The 18,283-nt window shown below is 37.7% G+C and overlaps 1 protein-coding gene across 15 annotated transcripts in view; it reads left to right on the plus strand.

Annotated features, from left to right (window-relative positions):
• Positions 1–18,283, plus strand: part of CTNNA2 (catenin alpha 2) — a 1,201,677-nt gene that overhangs the window by 353,433 nt on the left and 829,961 nt on the right. Inside the window, exon 2 of one of the 15 annotated variants that reach the window (XM_058429041.1) lies at positions 3,133–3,265. The exons of the other annotated variants lie outside the window; for them this stretch is intronic. The gene's annotated coding sequence lies outside the window, so the exon portion shown is untranslated. The remainder of the gene's footprint in view (positions 1–3,132; positions 3,266–18,283) is intronic. 15 annotated transcript variants of the gene reach the window in all.

The following is an 18,283-nucleotide window of genomic DNA, read 5'->3' on the forward strand; positions in this document are numbered from 1 at the left end:
GTAATCCCAACACTTTGGGAGGCCGAGGCGGGTGGATCACGAAGTCAGGAGTTCAAGACCATCCTGGCTAACACGGTGAAACCTCGTCTCTACTAAAAATATAAAAAATTAGCTGGGTGTGGTGGTGTGTGCCTGTTGTCCCAGCTACTCAGGAGGCTGAGGCAGGAGAACTGCTTGAGCCCAGGAGGCAGAGGTTGCAGTGAGCCAAGATCACGCCACTGCACTCCAGCCTGGGTGACAGAGTGAGACTCTGTCTTAAAAAAAAAAAAAAAAAAAAAAAAATTTGATTGGCTTAACCTAACAGAAAAATTGCCTCTGTTGTATTTGTACATTTAGATGTTTTGATTTATGGAAATAATTCATGATGAGGAGTGAAACATTTTTAAAGTTTCCATTAAATGTGTTCCAGCTTCCTTATTTGTAAAAGTTAATGGTTTATTATTAGATGCTTTAGGATTGCACTATTCTCTGGGGTGGATTTTATTAAATGAATCATTTATTCTTCATTATTTCTTAATTTTTTTTATATTTATACCAGATTTTACATGAAGGGTTTCTGCATCCCTCTTACTGACACAAATTTACCCTTTTTCTCATATGTATATTCCCTGATAGAAAGATCTTTGGAATCAACCAGTCTGGTGGTTCTCCAAGCATAGTCCCAAGACCTGCAGCATTCTCTGGGAACTTGTTAGGGATTCATATTCCCTGCCCCACCCTAGAACTGCTGAATGAGACACTCTGGGGTGGGGGCCCAGCAATCTGTGTTTTAAATGGATATTCCAAGAATTCTGAACTTGTGGCTTAGTCCAACTCTTATGTCTCCACATCAGGGAGCAGGTTGAAAGCAAGATGGTACTAATCCCCTGGGCATCAGACTCCTATTGTAGTGCTTTTGTTTGTTTGTTTCATCACTATACGAAGGTTCATTTTAAGAACGTGATGTGAGTCTCCTGGTGGGTTTCAGGACTTTCCAATCCTCATGGATCTCCAAAATTTATCAGAGCCATCTAATAGTATAATAAGATATTTCTTTTTTCCTTTTATTCAGTTAGATTTTTATCTTTATTTGAAATCTTAAATATTTTTTAAAAATGCAGAATAGGAGATGAAGCACTGGAGTGAAACCAGTTGTAATAAAAGCCAACTAATTTATATAATAAGACTTTTTTTTTTTTTTACAAAAATACTCATTCTTGAAAGAATAGCAAGTTAATTGGAAGCATCTAGAAATTACGATGTGACCAAAAAGAGACTTCAAAGATGACGCAAAAGAAATCTTTATCACTAATTGAAGAGCATAGACAGATATTTGAATATCAAAAAATGAAAGCAAGTGTAAAAGCATTGGCACAAATTTCTGAAAGACAGGGATTTTGAATAAGACTTTGAGGATATCAGACTAGAGTAACATAGTTTTATAAAGGAAATTCTCCCCAGGACAGTGGTTTCATTTGTTTTCACTTCCAGAAAATAAGAAAAGCAGCAGACTCTGGAGTCCTCAATGAATCTCACAATGTTCCAAGGTGATGCATGGAAAGTAGGCATCTGGCATTAAAAACATGTGATCTGATTTATTGTTGAAGAAAAGAGGATAAATTCTCCTGCTATAGTACATTTTACTCTCTTCTGTTGTTCCCTCTGGTGAGCCCCAGCCCAGATTTGTAATCCAGGACCCAAGGGATACTTTCCTAGGCAGCTCCTGCCTGTAGTTTTGGGAAAGTAAAGCGGATGTTTTGTATATCAGCTCACAGTTATAATTCTGATGCAATCTCAGACCTTTTTTTTTTAATCTCTGCCAGCCTCATTCCCCCTCTTCTTAAATATGTTCATGTATATATAAACATTGTATGTATGCTTATATATCTAGATATGTATCGAGATGCCTTATTCTTTTTTTTCAACAGGGATTCGTTTAATTCCAAACACCACACCCCGCCTGTAATATAGACTGTAATATAGAGTTGGCCTCCACAGATGCAGACTGAAGAGGAACCTTTTTCATATAGTTTGAGGGTTTTTGTTTTTTCTGCAAAAACTCTCATTGCCTTCTTGTCCAGAAAGGCATGTAGAAATGAGCCCTATTGTATTGTGGAAGAATCTCATCTTGTACGACAATCAAAAATACTGCAGAAATTTAAATCCCCCACCATTTTACTGTACATAACAAAGATTTGGAGGTATCAGTTAGGCTGATACATCTTTGGAACAGATAATGAAGCTTAGAAAGTGAGAGAGCAAAAAGAGCTATTACTGTAGGCTTTAAATTTTTTCTTAAAATTGTTTAGCATCACTGAACTGAAAGGAGCCTCAAATTCACAGTCTTAATGTCACATTAGCATATTCCTTTCATTCTTTAAACTATATTTAATTTATTTTCCACAGGGTTATGGTAGTGATCATTATGAAAATGTATTTTATTTTATATGTCATAAAAATAGCAACATCTTAGACACAGATGTAGGTCAGTAGTCATGGTAATTGCTTACTCTGTAGATTGACATAATAATGACCATTTTGCTTAGAGGGGAAAAGTTCAGGGATGTGAAACTGAGTAGAAAGGAGAAGCAATCACGTGATCTGAAAGGCCAAATGACTGATACAGTTTTTCAGACATTGCATAAGATTTTTTCCTAAGGAACTTCACATGCAGATGGATTAAACTCTAACTTATGTCAATATATCAGAATTTGCTAAAAGCTATAACTTTGTCAAATAAAATACAAGAGAACTCTTTAAGATGCAGCGTATGGTGATTCTAATTCAAATTTGAAAAGAAAATTTATTTTTATTACGAGATTTTACGGTAGTTTGGAAAGTTAGACAACTAAGAATTTCTGGGAAGCTCGCATGTTATATTATAAAAGATGGCTGTGCTGCTTTTGGTGCAAAACACTAGCCCTCACCTTTTTTCTAAACTCCAGGCAAATGTTCTCCCTTGCATTGAGATATGTACATTCCCACCCAGATTCAATTCTGATTCCTTCTCTGAATGAACATTGACTCCCTTGTCTGATTCTCATTTGCTATTAGTATTACCTTTATTTGTCAACACCTCAGCAATATGTCTCCAAAACTGAAAAATACACGAAATGCTAAAAAAAAAATCAACTCAGATAATCTTGACAGCAGCTCCTGTCTTGTGGAAGATGACCAGTGTCTTGGGGAGTTTAGAGGAGCCAGCCAGCAACAGATCACGTCCACCTGCAGAAGGGGACAACAGCCAAGGAGGATGGTGAAAGAGATGGGCTCCAGCTCTAGAGAGGTATGTGATGGGAGGCTGCTAGAGTACACTAAAATTTAGGCATGAGTAGAAGAGGAAGTGTTGAGTAATCTGTACGTTTTGTGATAACATGCCTGCTAAAAGACAATTTTAGTCTGATGGATGATTATTTAGGGGACTTACCAGATGAGCGCTAATTATTGTTTGGTTGCAATGTGATGTGAATCTGGTCAGAAAGGCTTGGATCATTTAGGTGTCATAGAAAGTGGATGGACATTTACTGAAAAGAACTGGTCCTGAAGACTTTGAAAAATATTCAGTTGTTGTCTCTAGATTAATATATTGGGGGAGCTACTAGGACATTTTAACCCAGCAATACCTGAATCCAGATCTGTGCTTTTTGTCACCCAAGCAAAGGTAATAGTAGATAGTTTATGTACTAATTAAAAGCTCTTTAGAGAAATTAGAAAGGGCGTGAGAAAGGTTTTGCTAAATGTAAATTTATGAGAGAGGGTGAATTGTTTTCAAAAACGTTGAGAGAATGGACTAGATACCTCTTACCTCTTGTGCACTCCCTCATCGTCTTCAGCACTGTGGTGGTGACCAGCTTCCTACAGATGGAACCTAACAGCAGCTGGCTCAGCTGCAGCCAGTTTCTCTTGCTTTCTGCCCCAGGGTACGCTTTTGCCATGAGCTTTTGGAACTCTTGGGGGAAACCATCTAGACATTCTAAGTCAAGCATAGTGGATAGTTAATGTAATAGTGGATCATTTATGTGCTAATTAAATGCTCTTTAGAGAAACTGGAAAGGGCTTGAGTTCCAGGTTATTGAGGCCCCTTGACAAATGAAGGCACTAGGGCTAATAGGTAAGAGCTGTTTCTTCCCTGCCTTGGGCAGATGAGATTGAGGTGTATTTTTCCTGTCTCTGCAGATTCCCAGCAGTAGCAGTGCATCCAGGGGCTCACAGACCCACTCTATGTTAATTTCCTTGGTTCTTGAATACAAAATTAGGGTGGATCCACTTAGCAGTGTGTAGAACCCTTAAATTAGTTCTCTAATCCATACACTAAAAGCTATTCTGGGCCAGGCGTGGTGGCTCATGCCTGTAATCCCAGCACTTTGGGAGGCCAAGGCAGGCGGATCACCTGAGGTCGGGAGTTCGAGACCAACCTGACCAACATGGAGAAACCCCTTCTCTACTAAAAATACAAAACTTAGCCGGATGTGGTGGCACATGCCTGTAATCTCAGCTACTCAGGAGGCTGAGGCAGGAGAATCACTTGAACCCGGGAGGCAGAGGTTGCAGTGAGCCAAGATTGCGCCATTGCACTCTAGCCTGGGCAACAAGAGTGAAACTCCGTCTCAAAAAAAAAAAAAAAAAAAAAAAGAAAGAAAAAAAGCTATTCTGATAAAAAAGAAAAGGCAGAAGCTTCTGAGCTTCTGACTCTTCTTCCCAGGATAAGATAAATCAGAACTGGTACTGCATCCTAGGAGAAATTGCATAGATTGGTGGCACCAGCAAAGACCTAAAGCACGTAGAGGCTATGCTCTCCCATTTATTATTCTTGTATCACTCCTGAAACAATAGAGGGATCACAGAAAGCTTCTAGGTATAAAGGGATAATATCCTAAATGTAAATTATTGTAACACCAGCTATATCCTCCTACAGAGCGTTTCTTTCCATTTTTACAAAGTAGAGCTATAGGAGTTAATTATTTTAAGAAAGTTCTGAAGTTGCCAGATGGGTAACATTCTCAGATAATTGATTGATTTGAGGATATCATGCCAAGTTTCATCATTGCTTGTTTGGTGATCCTTCCTGAAGCCCTGATGACCCATATTCTTAGGCTAAGTGACCCCAATGTTACAAAGTGACTGAACTGCCTCTGGCCTAGATATGTGGCTGGATTACAGGCCTTTTCCTACCCTAGGAAGGCCTCTGAAGAAAATGGTAACGAAGTTGCCCTTCAGGAGTAGTTGTAGATACAGAATGAAGCAAGGAGGCTCAAATGTTAGTGGGAAAAAAAGACTTGGAAGAGTAATATTATACATTTGTTTTTAGCATGAAATGCAGATTGACTGTGTGTTCACTGATTTGGTAAAATGTCTCAGTTACATGCTTTTTTTGTGTGTGACTGTTTATGAATTGTCAGTTCTAGGGACAGAAAGTGCTTTTCAAATTACTTTAGGCTTTGTTATCTTTTATTTCTTGTTTCTGTTCTTAATGTGCAAGCACAAGAAAAAGCAGAATTATGTTTCAACACCAGCTAAATGAGATGAAATCAGATATTGGCTTTGAAACATTTTAAAAGGTTAAAAGTTATATAAAAATAAGTTCTATATAAGTGTAATATTACATATAATGTAGTGAAAAATGCAAGTTTTTTTATAATTGTATTATATTGGTATTTATTTGCACTAGCCTTTCATGACATTTTTGAAATGTAAATTGATAACATCATTTTCAGATTAAATCCACTTTGAATTGTCTATTTTTCACATAGTTGATTTTATGTTCTTCATTCGTACTCTTCTTTTGCAATCCTGAAAAAAATGCGCTTAATAAATGCTTTAATGCTGAGACCAGCTCAGTCGGGGAGACCCTAACCCAGCAGCGCTAGAGGAATTAAAGACACACACACAGAAATATAGAGGTGTGAAGTGGGAAATCAGGGGTCTCACAGCCTTTAGAGCTGGGAGCCCCGAACAGAGATTTACCCACGTATTTATTAACAGCAAGCCAGTCATTAGCATTGTTTCTATAGATATTCGATTAACTAAAAGTATCCCTTATGGGAAATGAAGGGATAGGCCGAATTAAAGGAATAGGTTGGGCTAGTTAACTGCAGCAGGGACATGCTGTTAAGGCACAGATCGCTCATGCTGTTGTTTGTGGCTTAAGAATGCCTTTAAGCGGTTTTCCGCCCTGGGCGGGCCAGGTGATCCTTGCCCTCATTCCCGTAAACCCACAACCTTCCAGCGCTGGCGTTAGGGCCATTATGAACATGTTACAGTGCTGCAGAGATTTTGTTTATGGCCAGTTTTGGGGCCAGTTTATGGCCAGATTTTGGGGGGCTTTCTCCCAACACTTTAAACCATGACGTAGTCCCTTAGAATTCAGTTGGTCTGCTGAGAGAAATTATCAGACAATTTGGCTATGAGCATGTGTATACGTTTTATTACAACTTCAGATGCAAAAGAAAACACTCTAGGAGGCTAAGTTAAAGAACCATTCTTTGTAGGAATATTTTATAGTGTAGGAAGATGGTTAGATACTTACTGTTAGATGGATACAAAAGTTTTTTAAAAGTCTGGATAAAGGTCACTAGACTCTTGACTAAGAGGCAGCTGGCTATGTGGTAGTTGGGCCACCAGTTTCTCAAATCAAGACATAATTTCATTATAGTTCATCAGAAAGTTGTTTTTAAAAAGATCAGAAATGCTTATTTCTTCTCACAAATAAGTTAAAATTGTAATCTCAATAATGTTCCCAGGTATGGGAAAACATACCTATTTTTTTCAATAATTTTAGCACATTTTTATATTTATCATACAGTGACTATTCAGTCCTCAAAGAGACTATATTCATATGTTGTCAATATTTAAAAATTCCTAAAATAGTATGTATATCTTTTAACATATACTGAACTGCTAGAAAATAAATCTACCAGATGAAAAGAAACACTGCTGATTTTCTTCTCTTTTAACCAAAATCACACAGTCACACTTTATTATGTTTGCACCCTGGCTGGTGTTTTTTTGAGCAAAATGAAAATAGTTAAAGCAATAGAAATATAATAAAAGAAAATATATAGTTCTTATTTGGAGTAGTTGAACTTTTCTTGCAGCAGTGGCCAACTTCTTTTCTGTGATGCAAGATTGAAGCAAATTTTGAGGTTAAGAGCCCGAGTGGGGAAAATTAATGGAATTTATAGTTTGACTTAATCTGTGTCATGAAATGTGAGCATAGATTATTCTAGGAAGGATTGTAACCTACTACTTTTCTATATATTTAAATAATAAAATGAGAAAATGTACGTAAGTTTAGATATTGAAAAGCCACTATTGTCTGTGAAAATTTTAGACCACGGATTAGAGATTGAGAAATATCTTCTTTGATAATGCCAAAAATTAAAATGCAAGTTATAGCACTTTAATGGATGGCATAGAGAGAACCATTTTTAAAACCGATTTAAGAAAATATTTTGAACATTTTAAAAGTCTCAGTTCTGAGTAGCACAGGTGTCAGAGAACTCTTTTAAGGGGAAATTGCCCCTGTGAAGAGTCTTGAAGAAGAGCAAGAATGAGCTGGGCCAAATGGGAAGGAGGGGAGCAGGGTCACCATGACCAAAGGAGCTGGGTTGTATATAGGAAGGCTTGTGGGAAGTGCATTATTAATTGAACATCAAATGCTTTTATGGTATACCTTAAGAAGAAGCTGGAAGGGTAAGTTGTAGCTAGGAAAAGGCCTGTTCTTTTTGACGATTGTGTAATAAGCCCAAGGGGCCTAGAGAATGAGTCCCCTGTCCCACCAAGCAAAGGTTGAACATTCCTGGTCTGAAATGCTTAGGACCAGAAATGTTTCAGATTTTGCACATTTTTAGATTTTGAAATATTTGCATTATATAATGGGATAGCTTAAGGATAGGACCAAAGTGTAAACATGAAATGTCTTCGTTTCATCTGCTCCTAGTGAAGATTATTTTATACAATATTTTAAAATAATTTTGTGCATGGAACAAAGTTTTGACTGTGTTTTGACTGATGCCTGTCACATGAGGTCAGGTGTGAAATTTTCCACATGTGGCATTTTTATTAGCACTCAAGAAGTTTTGGATTTTGGAGCATTTCAGATTTCAGATTTATGGATTAGGGATGCTCAACCTCTTTTATATTTGAATAATACTAGCAGTAGGTTACTGAGCTCATTGTCTCAGAAGATAATATTGGCTATGACTCCTGTTTTGCTGAGTGCAATGAAGAGTATTAAGAGATGATAAAGTTGGCTGGGCACGGTGGCTGACGCCTGTAATCCCAGCACTTTGGGAGGCTGAGGCGGGTGGATCACGAGGTCAGGAGAACGAGACCATCCTGGCTAACACAGTGAAACCCCGTCTCTAATAAAAATACAAAAAAATTAGCTGGGCGTGGTGGTGGGCACCTGTAGTCCCAGCTACTCGGGAGGCTGAGGCAGGAGAATGGCATGAACCTGGGAGGCGGAGCTTGCAGTGAGCCGAGATTGCACCACTGCACTTCGGCCTGGGTGACAGAGCAAGACTCTGCCTCAAAAAAAAAAAAAAAGATAAGTTTATAAGAAAAGAAAGAATAGCCTATAATTTTCGAAGATTAGTAGGTTAAAAATTATCATTTCGACATGACTTTTGCATATAAGTTTTCCATATGGTGTCAATATAAATTCTCTTTCCTGCTTCTCTCAAACTCTTTAGTTAGTTATACATTCCTCACTACTACTATAGATTCAAATGCCATGTTGCAGTAGTTAACTCTAATTTATTGTGAGGACAAAATGGGGACTAAGACCACCCATTAGGGCTATGCACCCATTGGAGGTTTATTTTTAAAAAGTAGACATTTTATAGTTACCAAAAAGCTTCTAAGAGTACGTGAAGGGAGCATATGGGCATTTCAGGTAGATGACTTGGGAGGCAACTTAGAGGACGTTTTGAAGGTGAAGAGAGAGGTGTATGTGTTCAGACAACTTGCACAAACATCTGGATAATGGAAGAATTGATTCCTACAATGTTATGAATAAAATAGAGAATGAAGTTTTATGTTGAAAGAGTTGGCTTGAAGGAGTTACTGGGAAGAAAGGGAGAGGAAGGTGACTGGGACCCTTCCAACTTCTACCCTACCCTGTACCTGTCCCCTCATTGTCCACAGGTGACTTAGACTTCCCTGCCATCCTGAGCAAACAGAGAGTACCATGTGCACACTACCTCCTCCCATGTTCTCTGGATCTCAGGACCCTGTGACTGCACCAGTCTCCCACGTTTGCCTCTGGCTTTGCCTCTTCCTTCAAGCTGAGTTGTTAGCTGGAAAACTAGTGGTCTCTTGGGGGTTGCTTCTGTCTACAACCTGCCCCTTCCTCCTGCTTGAAAGTTATAGCATCTCTGGGATAAGTCTCTTCTTGAGTTGAGATCATATTTTCATTTATTATCCCCCACGTGCCTCATATAATAGAGACTCAATAAAGGTCTGATCAAGCTAAATGCCAAATCCCCTTCTTATGGGTATCTTATTCCTGAGCAACTGACATGCTCGAGCATTCTTTATCCTAAAACAAAACTCCTTTCCTGAGTCCTATTCCTCCAATGCACCTGTTTCTCTTTATTCCCAAATGGACTCAGTGTAGCTTACCTTTGACTTCTCTGCTCTCTCAGTCTCCTTCATTCCTACACTTCCAGGCCACCTTTCTTTACTGTTATTTTAATGAAAATTGCCCTCACTTTGATCCCTTAAGGACACTTTTTTAAATACAAATATATTTTTGGTTTGCTCATCCATTCTACTAGACTGGGAATTATTTTCCTTTTGTGTTACCTCCTATTTCTCTTCTTTGTAGATTCATGATTTTTATCCTCTGATGTTCTTACCCCCGTTTCCCAGAAAGACAACTCAATACATCCTCTTTCTTTATTGTTTGACTTTTATAACATTTAAAGTGATGTTTATGGAGGGTTAAAATCAAGCATATGGTTTCTTTGGATTTTTTTTGCTAAATTAGCCTTTTTCCAAAATCTTCATTTTTTCATATTAAAAACATATTTCTTCATCTTAATTTTAAGCATTTTTATCCTTAAAAATAGTTTAAATTGTTCCTAGTAACTGAAAACATGCTCTTTTAAATTTCACTTGACTGAATGCATTGTTAATTCTTCCAGACTTACTGAATTTATTATATTTTATTCAGTGTTCAAACATTATATTAGCTCTTTGAAAGTTATTAAAGTTTCTTTTCAAAAAATGAATTAAAGTGTTACATTGAATGAATAGCAGTTACATTACACATTTAAGGAAGAAAAGTGCTGATGTATTTTAAATCATTTATTGAAGTTACAGCTGTCCCATTTGGCTTTAAAAAGCACAATGCTGTTATATGAATTGTAAATACTAAGATATTGTTCTGAGGGGCAAAAAAAAGCTAAGAAGTTTAGAAGAAAATTATACTCTTCTAGTATGATAACTGGATTTCCTGTCGATTTACATTTATGAAACTTCTTACTTTGATATCAAGAAATTATAAGCAGATAACCTAAACTTCCAGAATAGGATCACTTTTCAGATTTTTCAAGTAGCTGATTGCTACCATCAGCTGTCTTTAAGGACTCTTCATGATCTATGATATTAAATTTTCCTTTACAAAAATTACTTTTTACATGACATCTAACTTGTAAAACATAGTATTTATAATTGAAATGCTGATGAGGGTAATTTAAAGTATTTCAGAACACTTTCTCTACAGATAATTTGTCTTTAAATTCTTGCCCTAGCTTACAATGCCCTATATGATTGAGACCTTATCTACTGTGCCAGTTGGGTTCAGCAGAGTTCAAAATGCAAAATATTGGGGGTTGCATGTATGAAAGAGGAGCAGGGAGAAGGAGGAAGGACTACTGGGTAGTGAGGGCCTTACACTATGTTGTTGCTCAGAAAATATGTTGGCAAGGCCAATGAGGAGTTCCAGTGCCAAAATTGCCCTTTGGAGGAGTTATTCATTAAACAAAAATGGTCGGGCTCTACTCATTAACTGAAGTTGCTTGGGGAAAGCCTGTCATAGCTTGAAGGCCATAGTCAATCCCAAAGCATCTGTAGCTAGAGCAATCACCGAATTCTTGCTAATCTTTTTTATTTTCTTTACAGTGTCTTTGAAAGAGAATACTTTTTTATGTTTATAAAGTCCGGTTTGTCAATTCTCTATTCTTTTATGAATCATGATTTTGGTTTTACATTTAAGAAATCTTTGCCTAACACAAGGTCACAACAAATTTTTTCCGAGTTTTATAGTTTTAAGCATTACATTTAGATTTTTAATTTATTTTGAGCTAATTTTTATAGGCAAATTTGGGGTCAAGGTTAATGCTTTTATACATGGATTTCATCTTTGTCATCATCTTTTTTTATTATACTTTAAGTTCTGGGATACATATGCAGAACGTGCACGTTCTTTACATAGGTATACACGTGCCATGGTGGTTTGCTGCACTCACCAACCCGTGATCTACATTATGTATTTCTCCTAATGCTATCCCTCCCCTAGTCCCCCATCCCCCAACAGGCCCTGTTATGTGATGTTCCCCTCCCTGTGTCCATGTGTTCTCATTGCTCAACTCCCACTTATGAGTGAGAACATGCGGTGTTTGGTTTTCTGTTCCTGTGTTAGTTTGATGAGAATGATGGTGTCTAGCTTCATCCATGTCCCTGCAAAGGACATGAACTCATCCTTTTTTATGGCTGCATAGTATTCCATGGTGGATATGTGCAACATTTTCTTTATCCAGTCTACCATTGATGGGTGTTTGGGTTTGTTCCAAGTCTTTTCTATTGTAAATGGTACTGCAATAAACATATGTGTGCGTGTGTCTTTATAGTAGAATGATTTATAATCCTTTGGGTATATACCCAGTAATGGGATTGCTGGGTCAAATGATATTTCTGGTTCTAGATCCTTGAGGAATCACCACATTGTCTTCCACAATAGTTGAACTAATTTATACTTCCATGAACAGTGTAAAAGCATTCCTATTTCTCCACATCCTCTCCAGCATCTGTTTCCTGACTTTTTAATAATCGCCATTCTAACTGGCATGAGTTGGTATCTCATTGTGGTTTTGATTTGCATTTTTCTAATGACCAGTGATGATGAGCTTTTTTTCATATGTTTCTTAGCTGCATAAATGTCTTCTTTTGAGAAGTGTCTGTTCATATCCTTTGCCCACCTTTTGATGGGGTTGTTTTTTTCTTGTAAATTTGTTTAAGTTCTTTGTAGATTCTGGATGTTAGCCCTTTGTCAGATGGATAGATTGCAAAAATTTTCTCCCATTCTGTAGGTTGCCTGTCACTCTGATGATAGTTTCCTTTGCTATGCAGAAGCTCTTTAGTTTAATTAGATCCCATTTGTCAATTTTGGCTTTTGTTGCCATTGCTTTTGGTGTTTTAGTAATGGATTCTTTGCCCATGCCTATGTCCTGAATGGAATGGCCTAGGTTTTCTTCTTGTGTTTTTAGAGCTCCTGAAGGAAGCACTAAATATGGAAAGGAAAAACCAGTACCAGCCACTGCAAAAACATACCAAATAGTAAAAACTATCGACACTATAAAGAAACTGCATCAACTAATGGGCAAAATAACCAGGTAGCATCATGATGACAGGATCAAATACACACGTAACAATATTAACCTTAAATGTAAATGGGCTAAATGTCCCAATTAAAAGACATCATTTCTTAGAGACTATCTGTATTAGTCCGTTTTCATGCTGCTGATAAAGACATAACTGAGACTGGGTAATTTATTAAAAAAAAAAAAAAAAAAAAGAGGTTTAAGGGACTCATAGTTCCACACAGCTGGGGAGGCCTCACAATCATGGCAGAAGGCAAAAGGTCTTACATCACAGTTGGCGAGAGAGAATGAGAGCCAAGCGAAAGGGAAACGGCCCTATAAAACCATTAGATCTCATGAGACTTACTGACTACTACTAGGAGAACAGTATGGGGGAAACCGCTGCCATGATTCAGTTATCTCCCACTGAGTCCCTCCCACAACATGACATGAGATTTGGCTGGGTACACAGCTGAACCATATCACTATCCTTTTGCCATTGAATTGCCTTTTCACCTTTTCTAAAGGTCAATTGATCATATATGTAAGGATCTATTTTTAGAATCTGTTCTGTTGCATCAATTTATATGTCCATACTTTTGCCAGTACCACACTGTATTGATTATTGTATCTTTATAAGAATCTTGAAATCAAGTAATGCCTTCTAACTTTGTTCTTTTTTCAAAATTGGTTTTGGGTATTTGAGTTTCTTTGCTTTTCTACGTAATTTTTAAAATCAGCTTTTTTTTATTTCTAAGAAAAGGAAGAATTCTGCTATGATTAATCTTGGGATTATATTCAGTCTATGGATCTATCTGGGGAGAACTGATACCTTAACATTATTAAAACTCCCAGTCCATGAACACAATATATCTCTTAATTTGTTTAGGTCTTTTAAAATTTATCATCAGCTTTGAAGTTTTCAACATACAGATCTTGTGTGTATTTCATGAAAGGTATACTTAAATATTTTGGCTGCTATTTTAAATGATACTTTTAAAAAATTTCAATTTCCAATTGTTTACTGATTCTATATAGAAATACAATAGTTTAGTTTTGTGTGCATGTATGCATGAATTGACCTTGTATACTGTGACCTTCTAAACTTAAGTATTATTTCTAATGTCATTTTTTGTAGATTCTTTGAGATTTTTCTACATTGACAACTCTGTTATCTTCAAATAGTTGTAGTTTTATTTGTGTTTTTTTCATTCTATATTCTTTTCTTTTTCTTGACTATTGCACTGGCTAGGACTTCCATTATCATGGTGAATAGAAGTGGTAAGTGCAGTCATCCTTGCCTTGTTCTTGATATTAGAGAGAAAGCATTCAGTCTTTTGTCTTTAAGTAAGATGTTAGCTGTAGTTTTTTCCTGAGATTCCTTTATTGGGTTTAGGAAATCTCCTATTACATGTTTATGGAGTCACTAGCCTGAAAAGATGTTAAATATTTTTCAAAGGCATTTATTTGCATCTATTGCAATGATCACAATGATCACAGTAAAAGGAAATGTAAAAAATGATCTCATAAAGATTTCATGGTCGAGCTTATTTTCTTTGCCCTAATATATAGGAAACGTTATGATCTCACCCATGCCTACATTTCTCTAACCTTGTCATTCTTCACAAGCATCTTTGGTTGTTTTGGTAAAAGGAATTGCTTGCATTTATCTGAATATATTATGTTCATTTCAAGAAGTGATATTGTAGTAAATGCTGTACTTTGCCACCCAGATTTCTCCTGAAGCATAAAAGACCTAGTCCCCAACCTGAGAGACCTGCTGTGTGATAGACCTCAGCTGTAAGCCCTCCCCAAGAGTTACCTTCTGATGGAAAGTGCCACCTTAAGTAGGTCATGCCAACTTCCCTGGAACATCCTATGTCTAATGCAGGGAGAGAAAGCTCAGCCTCCACACCCCAAAGAGGGACAGTGACACTCCAGGTGCAGTTCTAAAGAAGACCAGTCCAACTTCACAGGTGCCCATGGGGTGAGTTTACACCTTGTTACCACTAGGTAGACGGGTTAGCCACTGCAGTTAGGTGACTGCAGTGACAGTTTTCCCATAGATGAGGGGTTTCCCAGGACATGAGACTTACAGTGCTAAAAGTAGGAAAGTCCTGGGTAAAGCAGATTGACTTTGTCACCCAAAATTTCAAAGCCTGACACCTCTCTAAAATCCTGCTTTGCTCCTTTCTACCACAGTTGCTGATCCTGAGCACACTCCTTGCTTAACTTCACTCATTCTGATCTCTGCCCTGGCACATGAGTGCAAAAATAGACTTGAGGACAAAAGAAAAAGCAGGGAGACCATCAAGGGAGGCAATTGCATTATTCCAACAGAGAAATTTATGAAAGTAACAGGCCTAGGTCAGTGACAGCAAAGATGGAAGACAGGTAGATTCAAGATCCATTTTACAGATCAAGCTAATGAGTCTTATTGATGAATTGAATTATGGATCATGGAAGCCTGTTCAGAGTTGAGGATGAACAGATGAGCAAATGGTGGCATCATTTACTGAAATGATGATTCACTATACCTTCAATTCAATTTGGGATGTGTGAGTGGAGATTTCAAGTAGACATAAAGTTCTAGAGCTAAAGAGAGGTCTGGATTGGTGGTACAGATTTGAGAGACGTTGACAGTGACATTCGGGTTATAATTTAAATCACAGGAGCAAATAGGACCCTCAGAAGAGAGTTCAAGAGATTCAAGTTCTTTCGAGAATCTGATGAAAGCTAAGGACCTTCTTTTAAGAAAAAAGCACATTCCCATAAAAATGTTTATATTAGTTTCCTAGAGCTTGCATAACAATGTGATATAAATGGGATACTTTAAAACGACAGAAATGTATTGTTTCATGCTTCTGGAGACTAGAAGTTTGAAGTCAAGGTGTTTGCAGGGGCATGCTCCCTCTGAAACCTGCAGGGGAGGATTCTTTCTTGACTTTTCTTGGCTCCTTGTGGTGACTGTCAGTCCTATACTTTGGCTTGCAGCTGCATCACTCCAATCTCTACCTCTGTTTTCACATGGCAGTCTTCTCTTTTTGTGTCTGCCCTCTTCTTAAAAGGCCACCAGTCACTTAAGACTAAGGGCCCACCCTAACCTACTAAGACTTCATCTTAACTAATACATGCAGTGCTCCCCCATCTTTTATGTATGTGGTTTTATCATGAGGTCTGACAAAACTTTGGAGACACAATTGAACCCTTAAGAATTTTTTAAAGTATTTTTTACTTTTCCATAGGTTATTGGGGTACAGGTGGTATTTGGTTACATGAGTAAGTTCTTTAGTGGTGATTTGTGAGATTTTGGTGCAACCATCACCCAAGCAATATAGACTGCACCCTATTTGTAGCCTTTTATCCCTTGCCCCCTCTCACCCTTCCCTCCAAATCCCCAAAGTCCATTGTATGCCTTTGCATCCTCATAGCTTAGCTCCCACGTATCAATGAGAACATACAATATTTGGTTTTCCATTCCTGAGTTACTTCATTTAGAATAATAGTCTCCAATTTCCTCCAGGTCACTGCAGATACCATTAATTCATTCCTTTTCATGGCTGTGTAGTATTCCATTATATATATATGTGTATACACACACACACACACACACACACACACACACATATATCACAGTTTCTTTATCCATTCGTTGATTGATGGGCATTTGTGTTGGTTCCACGATCATTCAATTGTGAATTGTGGTGCTATAAACATGCATCTGCGAGTATCTTTTTCATATACTGGCCTCTTTTCCTCTGGGTAGATGCCCCGTAATGAGATTGCTGGATCAAATGGTAGTACTTTTAGTTCTTTAAGGAATCTCCACACTGTTTTCCATAATGACTGTACTAGTTTACATTCCTACCAGCAGTGTAGAAGTGTTCCCTGATCAACGCATCCATGCCAACATCTACTGTCTTTTGATTTTTTGATTATGGCCATTCTGGTGGGAGTAAGGTGGTATCATATTGTGGTTTTGATTTGCGTTTCCCTAATTATTGGTGACGTTGAGCATTTTTTCACGTTTCTTGGCCATTTTTATATCTTCTTTGAAGAGTTGTCTATTCATGTCCTTAGGCCACTTTTGATGGGATTATTTTATTCTTACTGAGTTGTTTGTTGTAGATTTTGGATATTCGTTCTTTGTCAGATGTATAGATTGTAAAGATTTTCTCCCACTCTGTGGGTTGTCTGTTTACTCTGCTGACTGTTCTTTTGCTGTACAAAACTCTTTAGTTTAATTAAGTCGCAGCTATTTATCTTTGTTTTTACTACATTTGCTTTTGGGTTTCTGATAATGAAATCCTTGCCTAAGCCAATGTCTAGAAGGGTTTTTTCAATGTTATCATTGAGAATTTTTATAGTTTCACGTCTTAGATTTAAGCCCTTAATCCATCTTGAGTTGATTTTTGTATAAGGTGAGAGATGAGGATCCAGTTTCATGTGGCTAGCCAATTATCCCAGCACCATTTGTTGAAAGGAATGTCCTTTTCCCACTTTATGGTTTTTTTTTTTTTTTTTTTTTTGAGACGGAGTCTCGCTCTGTCACCCAGGCTGGAGTGCAGTGGCGCAATCTCGGCTCACTGCAAGCTCCGCCTCCCGGGTTCACGCCATTCTCCTGCCTCAGCCTCTCCGAGTAGCTGGGACTACAGGCGCCCGCCATCACGCCCGGCTAATTTTTTGTATTTTTAGTAGAGACGGGGTTTCACCATGGTCTCGATCTCCTGACCTCATGATCCGCCCGCCTCGGCCTCCCAAAGTGCTAGGATTACAAGCGTGAGCCACCGCCCCCAGCCTCCCACTTTATGTTTTTGTTTGCTTTGTCAAAGATCAGTTGGCTGTATGTATTTGGGTTTATTTCTGTGTTCTCTATTCTGTTCCATTGGTCTATGTACCTGTTTTTATACCAGTATCACACTGTTTTGGTCATAATGGCCTCATGGTATAGTTTGAAATCAGGTAGTGTGATGCCTCCAGGTTTGTTCTTTCAGCTTAGTCTTGCTTTGGCTATGCGGGCTCTTTTTGGTTCCATACGAATTTTAGAATTTTTTTTTCTAATTCTGGGAAGAATGATGGTGGTATTTTGATGGGAATTACATTGAATTTGTAGATTGCTTTTGGCAGTATGGTCATTTTCACAATATTGATTCTACCCATCCATGAGCATGGGATGTGTTTCCATTTGTTTGTGTCATCTATGATTTCTTTCAGCAGTATTTTGTAATTTTCCTTGTAGAGGTCTTTCACCTCCTTGGTTAGGTGTATTCTTAAGAATTTTATTTTTTTTTTGGTAGCTATTGTAAAAGGGGTTTAATTCCTGATTTGATTCTCTGCTTGGTCGCTGTTGGTGTATAGAAGAGCTACTGATTTGTGTACATTAATCTTGTATCCAGAAATTTTGCCGAATTGTTTTTATCAGTTCTAGGAGCTTTCTGGAGGAGTGTTTAGGGTTTTCAAGGTAAACAATCATATCATCAGCAATTAGTGACAGTTTGACTTCCTCTTTACTGGTTTGGATGCCCTTTATTTCTTTCTCTTGTCTGGTTGCTCTGGCTAGGGATTCCAGTACTATGTTGAAGAGGAGTGGTGAGACGGGACATCCTTGTTTTGTTCCAGTTCTCAGAGGGAATGCTTTCAACTTTTCCCCATTCAGTATTATGTTGGCTGTGGGTTTGTCATAGAAAACCCATAACGCTTTTATACCATTTTAAGGATTC

Source organism: Hylobates moloch, unplaced genomic scaffold, assembly GCF_009828535.3.
Source record: "Hylobates moloch isolate HMO894 unplaced genomic scaffold, HMol_V3 SCAFFOLD_15, whole genome shotgun sequence".
Lineage (NCBI taxonomy): Eukaryota > Metazoa > Chordata > Mammalia > Primates > Hylobatidae > Hylobates > Hylobates moloch.